At 41.1% G+C, this 11,567-nt stretch overlaps 1 non-coding gene across 1 annotated transcript; it reads left to right on the forward strand.

Moving 5' to 3' along the window:
• Nucleotides 1–4,009: 4,009 nt before the first annotated feature.
• On the forward strand, nucleotides 4,010–4,116 carry LOC148801299 (small nucleolar RNA R71). The gene has a single exon (XR_016084866.1). It is a non-coding gene; the product is annotated as a small nucleolar RNA R71 (small nucleolar RNA).
• Nucleotides 4,117–11,567: the final 7,451 nt, after the last annotated feature.

The raw sequence follows: 11,567 nt of genomic DNA on the forward strand, positions 1-11,567 counted from the left end.
TAACACCATATTTTCGCATCAGCCGCTCAAACTGGGTGTTATAGAAATGAGTTCCCCTATCACTAATGATAGCTCGAGGTGTGCCAAATCGAGTGAATAGCTTTTTCAGGAAATGTACTACCCTCCTAGAATCATTTTTGGGTAAATTCGTGGCTTCCACCCATTTAGATACATAATCAATAGCCACTAAGATGTACTTATTGCCAAAAAAATTCGGGAAGGGTCCCATGAAGTCTATACCCCATACATCAAAAATTTCACAAATCAGAATATTAGTGAGGGGCATTTCGTTCTGCTGGAAAATGTTACCTGCTCTCTGACATTGATCACATGTGGACACATACCTATGAGCATCCTTGAACAAGGTAGGCCAATAGAAACCGGATTGCAAAACCTTGGCCGCAGTGCGGTTGGCTCCGAAGTGGCCTCCCGCTTCTCTATCATGGCAGTACCGGAGCACCGACTCCATCTCCTCCTCAGGGACACACCTCCTTATGGTCTGATCTATACATAACTTGTACAAAAAGGGATCCTCCCACAAATAATGTTTCAAATCAGAGAAGAATTTCTTCTTCTGCTAATATGAAAGATGAGGAGGGATAACATGTGCAGCAAGGTAATTTGCAAAATCAGCATACCAAGGTGATGAATTTATCTAAATGGAGTAGAGTTGTTCATCTGGAAACTCCTCTCGGATGTTGCTGATTGTCTTTTCCTCTAAATTCACATTATCTAACCGGGAAAGATGATCGGCAGCTAGGTTCTCGGTGCACCTCTTATCACAGACCTCAACATCAAATTCTTGCAACAAGAGGATCCACCTAATCAGCCTCGGTTTTGCATCCTTCTTGGCGAGTAGGTGCCTTAATGCCGAATGATCTGTATACATAATAACTTTGGACAAAATTAGATATGAACGAAACTTATCAAAAGCAAAGATTACCGCTAGTAGTTCCTTTTCGGTTGTAGTGTAATTCTGTTGAGTACCATTCAAAGTTTTGCTAGCATAGTAGATCGGCTGAAAGTGTTTGTTCAATCTTTGTCCTAACACAGCTCCTACGGCTTAACCACTCGCATCACACATCAACTCAAATGGAAGTGTCCAATATAGTGCTATAATAATGGGTGCATTGATCAGTTTGTCCTTCAGGATGTTGAAAGCTTATAGGCATTCAACTGTGAACTCAAAGGCCACCTCCTTCTAAAGCAAAGTAGACAATCGCTTGGCTATCTTGGAGAAGTCCTTGATAAATCTTCTGTAAAACCCGGCATGTCCCAAGAAGCTTCTCACAACTCGGACTGATGTTGGTGGTAGCAATTTCTCAATTGTCTCCGCCTTGGCTCTGTCAACCTCAATACCTTTTTGTGAAATCTTGTGCCCAAGCACGATGCCTTCTTGCACCATGAAATGGCACTTCTCCCAATTCAGCATTAGATGTGTCTCCTTGCATTGCCTAAGCACCTTCTCCAAATTGCTCAAACATGCATCAAATGAAGAGCCAAAGACTGAAAAATCATCCATAAAAACCTCCATGAACTTTTCAACCATATCAGAAAAGATTGACATCATACACCACTGAAAAGTTGCTGAAGCATTACACAATCCGAATGGCATTCTTCTATAGGCAAAGGTACCGTAAGGGCAAGTGAAGGTGGTCTTCTCTTGGTCTTCTTGTGCAATTGGAATATGATTGTAACCTGAATACCCATCCAAGAAACAGTAGTACTCATGCCCGGCCAGCCTCTCTAACATTTGGTCAATAAACGGGAGAGGGAAGTGATCCTTGCGTATGGCTTCATTCAACTTTCTGTAGTCAATGCATACTCGCCACCCAGCAACAGTTCTAGTCGGGATGAGTTCATTTCTTTCATTCGGAACAACGGTCATGCCACCTTTCTTCGGTACTACTTGTACGGGGCTCACCCATGAACTGTCAGAGATAGGATAAATAATCCCGGCATCCAGGAGCTTAATGATTTCAGCCTTCACCACCTCTTTCATGTTCAAGTTCAGGCATCTTTGGGGCTGAACTGAGGGTTTGCTGCCATCTTCCATCACAATTCTATGCATGCATACCGATGGGTTGATGCCCTTGATGTCGGCTACCTTCCAAGCCAATGTTGTCTTGTGTTCCCGTAACACTCTCAACAGTTTTTCTTTTTGCAAATGGCTCAATGTTGTTGATATGATTACCGGTAGAGCTGATGATGCCTCTAAGAAATCATACTCCAAATGTGGTGGAAGTTGCTTTAGCTCAAGGGTGGGAGGTTCTTGGGTTGAAAGCTTGCTTGTTGGTATTGGCGGTTTGTCCAAGCTCTCCAACTTGAGAAATCCCTTCCCTTGAAATTGTGGATTGGCATTCAGGTATGCTGCCATGCTTTGAATCTCCTAATTTTCATCTCTTGTAGCTCCTCCCTCTTGTACGCAAAGGTTAAGGGGGTCGGCCAACCTGCTAATCTGAAAGCAATCTTCAACCGCATAGTCAATAACATCAACCATGTAACAAGAATCATCACTAGAAGATGCATGTTTCATGGCATTAGACATTTTAAAAATTATTTCCTCATCTTGAATCCTAAGGCTAAGTTGCCCTTGTTGGACATCGATCACTGCCTTCCCCGTAGCTAGGAAAGGTCTCCCTAGGATAAGAGGAACATCAACATCCTCTTGCATGTCTAATACAATGAAATCAACTGGAAAGATGAATTTATCTACTTTAACAAGCATATCTTCTATGGTTCCCCTTGGATGCTTTATGGATCTATCAGCTAGCTGCAATGCAACTCTAGTGGGTTGGGGTTCTCCCAATCCTAATTTCTTGAAAACCGAATATGACATCAAGTTTATGCTAGCTCCTAAATCACATAATGCCTTTTCAATTTTTAAACTGCCTATCGTGCATGGGATAGTGAAACTCCCTGGATCTTTAAGCTTCTGGGGCAGCTTGTTGAGAAGGATTGCCGAGCATTCTTCATTGAGAGCAACGTAGCCACTTCACCCAATCTCCTTTTGTTTGTCAACATCTCCTTCAAGAATTTTGCATAATGTGGCATCTAGGCTAAAGCACCAACAAAAGGGATATTAATATGCAAACTTTTAAACACTTCAAAAAACTTACCAAATTCTTTCTCCAATTTGTGTTGTTTCAACCTATTGGGAAAGGGAACTTGTGGTTGTTGGTGTCTTGCTTGTTGCGGTTCAGATTGCTCCTCCTTGTTTTCGGTTTCAAGGGTTGCATCTGCCTTGTTTTCATCCCTTGCTTTCTTCTCTACATCTAAAAGCTCCTTACCGCTTCTTAAAGTGATAGCCTGGACTTGTTCTCATGGATTCACTTCTGTATTGCTTGGTAGAGTGTCCGGTATTCTTGTTGAAATCATTTGCGCCAACTACCCAACCTGATTCTCCAAGTTCTTTATTGAAGCCTCTTGGTTCTGAAATCTAGTTTCAGCACTGGCTATGAACTTGGTCATCAGCTCCTCTAGGTTAGATTTCTTTTTTGGTTGATGGAAATTTTGGGAAAAGGGCTTCAGCCCATGTTGATTTGGCCATGGCCGATTCGGGTAGCCCCTCCATCCGGGGTTTAAGGCATGCTGGTGCTGATTTCCTTGCTGCCTTGCAAAGTTGCCAACAAAGTCTACCTGTTCTGTGGACTGCTTAAATTGATTGCCAACTTGGCATAGAGTGCTGATGTGGCCTCCCCCACACCAATCACATGTCATGGACTGCACATTCATGGCTGCCATCTGCATCTCATCAATTTTCTTGCTAAGTGCACCTATTTGCGCAGATAGGGTTGTGTATGAGTCCACATTGTGAAGACCATGCTGCTTCCTCACTTGTGCTCTCTCTGAATGCCATTGGTAATTATTGGCTGCCATCTCCTCTACAAGTGCATGGGCCACTTCAGGGGTCTTATTGTTGATGGAGCCCCTGGTTGCCACATCTAGGATGGTCTTGTTGGCTTCGGTTAGACCATTGTAGAAGGTTTGCACTTACAACCATATAGGAAGTCCATGGTGAGGGACCTTCCTTAACAGCTCCTTATAACGCTCCCATGAGTCATATAAAGATTCTCCATCTTGTTGGAAGAAAGTGGTGATGTCATTTCTCATCTTTGCTGTCTTGGATGGAGGAAAGTACTTGAAGAGGAATTGGCTAGCCATCTCATCCCAAGTGGCTATAGATTCGACCAGTAATGAATTCAGCCAAGCCTTGGCCTTGTCTTTCAATGAAAATGGGAATAACCTCAACCTAACAGCATCATCACTCACCCCATTATGCTTGAAAGTGTCACAAATCTCCAAGAAATTGGCTATGTGAGTGTTCGGTTCTTCATGATTCATCCCACAAAACTGAATTGTGTTTTGGATCATTTGAATTATGGCTGGTTTGATCTCAAAATTATTAGCAGCAATGGTTGGGGTCTTACAATGCTTGAAGCAGCTCCGGTTAGGGTTGGTTTGGCATAGTCCATCATAGTCCTTGGTTCGGCCATCTCTTCAATTTCAGCTCTAACTTGTCTAGCAGCTCTTAAGCGGATGTGGAGGGTTCTTTCAATCTCCAAGTTGTAAGGGACTTCCTCTGGTTCAGGTCTGCTTGTCATAAACTGTACAAGTCAAAGCAAGAAAAAGACTAAGTGTTCAAATCAGAAATGTAAATAATTAAACAATTAGCAATCCTAATAGCAGTAATTTACAAGGCAAATTTATAGCAGCAATCCTATCAAATCAAGAAGATTGCACACTACCAAATTTATAACACCAAAGACTACTCCTCGCCAAGCTCTCCAAGTGACTTTTTTCACAAATGGCGAAGGGGAAATGCTCCTCCCCCTATTTATAGAACTCTCGACGATCCAGATCAGAACAAGATTGATGACGAAGATCAAGTGCTGCTCTAACAAGCTCGGGAAGGCTAATTGGCACAACCGCCATTCTCACGTGTAGAGCCTCAGAAAGCAAAATTATGCATTTGATAACCCATTTAAAAAATGAGACTTGTGTTGAACCAACCGATTCATCCAGAAAAATCGGTCCAACTCTGAGCTGCGCGGTCCGAATCAAATGCTCAACCAAATTTCAACTTCAATTTTCTTAATCGAGAACCGAAGAACTCTTCCATGCCACACCGCAGCCGAGCACTTCACTCCTCGACTTTGGAACTGGGGGAGTGATGTTTGGGGTATGGTTGAGCTGGCTCCGGACACCACGTGTTGCCTACATGGTCGTCTTATCTCTTTGGCCACATCAGCACCACATCAGCACCACGTCACCTCCGTGGCCCAGCACTTCACTCCTCAACTTTAGAACTGAGGGAGTAGTGTTCGGGTTATGTTTGAGCTGGCTCCAGATGCCACGTGTCACCTAAGTGGCTATCTTATCTCTTTGGCCACGTCAGCGCCGCGTCACCTCCTCGACCTAGCTTATCTCCCCAGCCATGTTAGCACTACATCACCTCTGTGACTCCACCTTATCTCTTCAACCACGTCGACGCCATGCCATGTGGATAAGCGCGATCAAGGCAGGAGATCATCAACGGATGGGGACAACAATGATGGGGATTAGGTCTTATCTCGAAGACCTCGGCGAGCAAACTAATCCCGACAACCCCAGAAGCCTCATCCAACCAAGACACCGATCATCAGCTATAAAAAGGTACATCCCGCTCAAGGTAAATGATCCAACTTTTGACTTCCATACTATTACTCTGCTCAGACCAGCACTGTTCTCTAACTGCTCGGCCCAACCGCCCACTACTTTCTATTGACTTGAGCGTCGAAATATCTACTCGAGGATAATTCCTCGGGCCTTTGACCTTTTCTTGATTTCAAATCTCATTGCACAGCTCCATCATTCCACCTCGGCTCCGCCTAGTTGGCAAGGATTATCTGAATGTAACCTTGGTTCTTGTACTACCTAGGATCGAGCAGCATCACAATTGTAAACTATTGTCATAGCTCAAGAGTTGCTGCTATGGGAATATGGGATTGTGCTGTAGAGGTTTTTTAGAATATGTTATAATTTAACACAAGCATTATTGTCTATAGTCGTGCTTAAATGTCCTTAAGCACAACTCATACCATGTAGGTGGGATGATTAGGCTTATGGTGAAATATGATTGTGCTATGATCACTTATTTGAATGTCCTCCAATGCATTTTCCATGGTGCCCAAACCTATGTAGTTACATTAGCCCCTCTTGTAATTCTATCAATAAGAAAAGTCTGTTTCTGTGCTGAATAAAAACAATTGGTCTAGTCATTTTGCAATTTACTTATTCAAAGGTATCGTTCTACCAATAAGCACACATGAAGATAACCGTTACATTGATGAATTTTTCTAAGTTGTGTTGTAGGCAGTGGTTGTGTGTGAGAATGATGCAATGCTTGGATGTAACACTTCGGCATTCGTTTTGTATTGGTCATTTAATGTATTTGGCATGAATACATATCGGTCGTATCGACCGGGTACATATCATATTGGAGGTTTCCCGATATGGCTCTATATGGTGTGTTTTAGAGTTTAACCCAGTTCAGAGGATAGATAGGCGTTAAACCGCCCCCTCTAAATCAAGTTTGAAAAAAACTTAAAATATAAAAGAAGAAATCAGGTTCGATACAGGCCGATACGCCCCTACCAATATATTGGCCGTATAGATTTTGAACCTTGGGCATGATTAGCCATTAATGTGACGACGCATCAATTGTATGCCTGTTAATTATTATCTATCAAGCAATCATATGTATTTTAGGGACTAATTCGCAATTTTTGAAAACCAGAAACCCCATAATGTGATTTCTTTTGCAAACGCAGGTTTAACCCTGTTGCGATATGTGGTAATATGCATGTGTGTTGCCTTCTCTATTTAAATTATAAAACGTTGGACTGCCGTTGCATTCAAAGAAACAGAGAGGGCTTTCTTTCTTCTTCTTCTTCATCTTCTTCGTTAATGGGGCCTCCTGCTGCAACTTTTCGTCATTCTCAGTTTCTGTTTTTTATTGCAGTCCGCTTCATCCTCTTTTAAAGTCTACTTTTCTCTTGCCTTTTATAGCATATTTAGATCAAATCCAATCTGGAGGATATTGACAAGAAAATGGCAAAGTTGAAGACCAAGGAGACCATAGAGGTGTCTTGTCCTTCTATTACGATGACCATTGGAGATGAGGTGCGGTAGGATGTGATAAAGAGAAGTATGCTTTATTTTTAGGGAAAAATCACGATATCGTTAATGGACCATCAACCAGTGCATAAAATGACGTAATTATCAATTGTTGAAATAAATGATTCCTCTCTCTCTTTTTTAATTAAAAAGAAAAGAGATGAAACTCTCAAAGAACCATTCAACTTAAATGTTTAAACTATTAGGTGAGGTCCTTGAATAGGTTGATATTCTCTAACACGTCCCCTAACACGAAAGCCATTGGGCTTGAAGTGTGAATAAGCACAGGCCCACCCATACCTTGTTCTAAAACTTAATTAATTACAATGGAGTTAATGAGGATCAAACACTAGACCATTTGATCAAAGTGGCTCTGATACCATCTCAAAGAACCTTTCGACCTATAAGCTTAAGTTGTTAGGTAAGTTCCTTAAATAAGTTGATATTCTCTAACAAAAACCACATGAAGGCAAACCAGACGAATGCTTGTTTCTGGTGAAGACTGAAGAGAAAAGGTGTGGCGATGCAATGTGAGGCTTCACGTTTCAGGCTGCTCGATGAAACCACATGAGACCCAATAACAAGCCACGTTTTGGACAATCTCAACGGTTGAGCTCGCGAAGCGGCTAATCGATCAAGATGATTGCCTCTCCATCACCGTCTTGTGTATGGAGCCATCTTCTTGTGGTATTGACCATGATGTTGAATCGCTTGTTGCCTCCACCCCTAGCATTTGTTTCATTGCTCTACCTCAGGTCGACCCGCCATTGCCAAAAGTTTATAAGTTTTGAAAGGTTCGCATCTCTCTTCATTGAAAGTCACAACCACACGATAGGCATGCTCTCACCCAACTTATGTTGTCCGGTTCTGGTGTTGGCACAATTTGAGCCGCTAGGCTGGTGAACGATTTCTTCTGCACCTCCATGATCAATGTAGCCAATTAGTTTTTGTTTACCCTTTTTTTATTATCACTATTGTTTTATCTGCTTTTTCATATTATTATTTTTTATTCTTTATTTTTTATTTAATTTTCATTGGAAGGGTTTGATCGGGCGTGAGGTAAATTGGAGGTTCAGGCGGTGGACCAAGCAAAAATTGGGTGCTGACACCCAATCTAGCTTGTAGAGCAACTTGAGATGCCGGAAGGTATTTGGGACGATGCCACAGAAATGGTTGGAATTGAGGTGGAAAAGAGTCAAATCCGTTAAGTGGTCAAGCTTAGATGGGAGATACCCAACAATGTCAGTGTGGTTGAGATTGATGCCAGAGACTAATGGTTTACGATGTAAGTTGAGATTGATGTCAGAGGCCAAGCTCGGGTGGGAGATACCCAACAGGGAGCCATCTGCACGCTCAGCAATGGAGATCGGAGATCCTCCTTCGTCGGTCTTCCAATCAAGGACTGAAGAGAACCTTTTCCCTTCTTTTATTTGTTTAAAGAGAAAGGGTAAAATGGTTCAAAAATTATCAATAAGGGTAATTTTAGCATTTTTTAATTATTTAATCTATATATGGTGTCACATGATGGTGTTGGTTGACAGTGGTTCGTTAATGACAGGTATCGGCTGGATTGTTGTGTTTCGAAAGTTCAGGTACTGGATTATCGCATTTTAAAGTTCAAAAACCAAATTATCACTCGAGCCAAAATACAGTATACTCATTAGGAATTTTCCCTTATTTTTATGACATGCTTGGAAAAGACATCATATTCTAGTCGTGAGAAATGGACTCCATAGAGTACAACAGGTAAACAGTTAGGCAACTTGGATACTCGGAGTACCCCTTATTTTGTAAGTTCCTGAAATCTAGTTGTTTGTTGTTTGTCGTTGATTGCTTTAGAGCTAGAATTGACCAATTATAAGAACATTGGGCTTATGGAACCCCTCTTAAGTGCCCTAGGACTCGTACTTTCTTGGGAACCTTTAGGGAGTTCAGGGTTTCAACAGAAAACATTTCCTCTCTATTATCTTCGAGGCCTAGCGAACACCAAAATTACTAATGCCTTTGCTTGATGTAGTGCACGCTAAAATCGGATAATATAAGATATCTATTGCAAAGACGGGTCCGATGTAGTAGGCACGTTAGGTAAGCACAATGAGTGAGTACGTAATAGCTGTGTGACACATGAAAGGTGCATTAAGTAGGACATGTGTCACACAGCTATTATATGCTCACTCATTGTGCTTACCTAACGTGCCCTACTACATCCGGACCCGCAAGACAAAGTCCAGGGAGAAAATGCCACTTACATAGTCGTGGCTTTTAAATTTTGGTTTGACAAATTTAATGGGAGAGAGGAAATTAGGGGAGGAAGGAAACGGAAGCATCTTGTTGCTTTTATTTTAGGGAAAATTCGCAACTAGTACCCTATACTTTGGGCCTAGTATTATTTTAGTCCCTGGACTTTAAAACGTGTCAATCCAGTATCTACCGGTTGTTAATCATTTCTTAAGTGGCATTTGGAAAGGACACAAATACCCTTCGAGTGTCATCTAATTTATCAACCATCCAACCGTTGACAAAAATTTAACAATTCCAAATTTTTGCTTCTTCTATTGAAGAAAGTTGGGATTACGTCTTAATGGACAACAAAGACGAAGGCTCCTGCTAAAGAAGCCTTCTTCTTTAAATCACTTAGTATCATTTAGGTCACTATGTGTGCACTCTACTCTTGTTAATGTGTATGTGTGAGAGGCTCAAAATGGCAAACTGAGCAAGACTGTTGTGCCAAAGAAGAACGCTCCTGCTAAAGAAAAGTATTAGTGAGGGGTAGTAGGCCCTCTACATCGAAGGACAAATCAGGGAAGAGACTGTGTTGTTAGGTGACCAAATTTCAATCACCACTTCTGAAACTATACATGATAGCCCTACTGGAACAGAGGCCAATGCAGTGAGAGTCTCTACCAGAAGACATATGCATGCTATGCAATGGATTGATGAGGAGCAACTAGGGGTGTCCATAAAAAACCAAAAAACTGAACCGAACCGAGAAAACTAAATCACAAAATGCGGTCAATCGAATCAATCTGTTTGGTTTTGTTCGGGATTTTTGAAAAACCGAAGGACTGGTTTGGTTTTTTATTAACCTACAAAAAACTGACGGTTAACCGAACCGACCGGTATATATATTTTTATGTATATTTATATATATTTTTAATATGTCACATATTTTCTATGTATTATATATAAATATATATTCATTATATATATAAATATATACTTATATTATATTTATAATGACCTATTTATAAATATATTATATATTTTTCAAATATTTATAATATATTATATATCATTTATTATTTATTATATAATATTATACATATATTTGCATAATTTATATTATAAATATAAAAAACCGAATAACCGAAGAACTGAAACTGGTGGACCGGTTAACCGGTGGTACCAATTCAGTTTCGGTTTAGAGAATTGGAAAAACCAGTACCACCGGTTCAGTTTACAAAAAGTGCCATGGTTCGGTTATCGAACCATGGACACCCCTAGGAGCAACTAGTAGAGGTCATGTCGTTCTCGAGCTATGAGGAGAGAGAGCTCCCAAGGCCCATCCCCCCCCCCCCCCCCCGACCCCCTATAGAGCCATTGTGGTTCAATTCACGAGTACAGACAAAAGATGGGCTCTCATGACCCATGTATATATTCCAAAGTTACTTTACTTTGAAATAAAATGATTATTCCCGAATTACTAATTACCATTATGAAAATATTTATTAATTATTATTTCGAATTAATAATACAAAGATAATTCATACAACATTAGAGAGTTTAGGATTCGTAGAGAGCTTAGGATGATAGTGCCACATCACCAGAAGTTATCGCAAACATGCGATAGACTTTTGGTTGAAGTTCATTGCATTATCCATGCATGCGATGTATTATCGTTATCGTTGACACTCCTCCTCAAGTGTAGCCGGAGGAGAAACGATGAGCTTGTTGCAAAGTAGCTCAAATTGAGGTTGTCCAAGAGGCTTTATGAGAATGTCTGTTAATTGGTCAGCTGAGGGATTGAACTGTACATCAATGAGTTTGGTTGCATCTTTTTCGTGAATAAAGTGAATGTCCAACTCAATGTGCTTAGAACGAGAGTGTAGTGCAGGATTAGTATCAAGGAATTTAGCTCCCGTATTGTCACACCATAGCAAAGGAGGTGCAAAGAGAGAGACACCTAATTCTTGGAGAAGCATACGAAGTCATAGAACTTCAGCAGCCATAGAAGCCAAACCACGATATTCAGATTCAGTGCTAGACCGAGCCACAAACGATTGCTTTTTGGAACTTCAAGCAACTAGATTCAGTCTGAAGAACATGCAATAGCCACTTTGAACTCGGCTTGAGTCAAAAGCTCGGAAGTTCGAGCTTGGCTACCTTTGATTGTAGGTTTCTCAAGCAGT

This window comes from Nelumbo nucifera, chromosome 3, assembly GCF_055504915.1.
Source record: "Nelumbo nucifera cultivar China Antique chromosome 3, China Antique-T2T, whole genome shotgun sequence".
Taxonomy (NCBI): domain Eukaryota; kingdom Viridiplantae; phylum Streptophyta; class Magnoliopsida; order Proteales; family Nelumbonaceae; genus Nelumbo; species Nelumbo nucifera.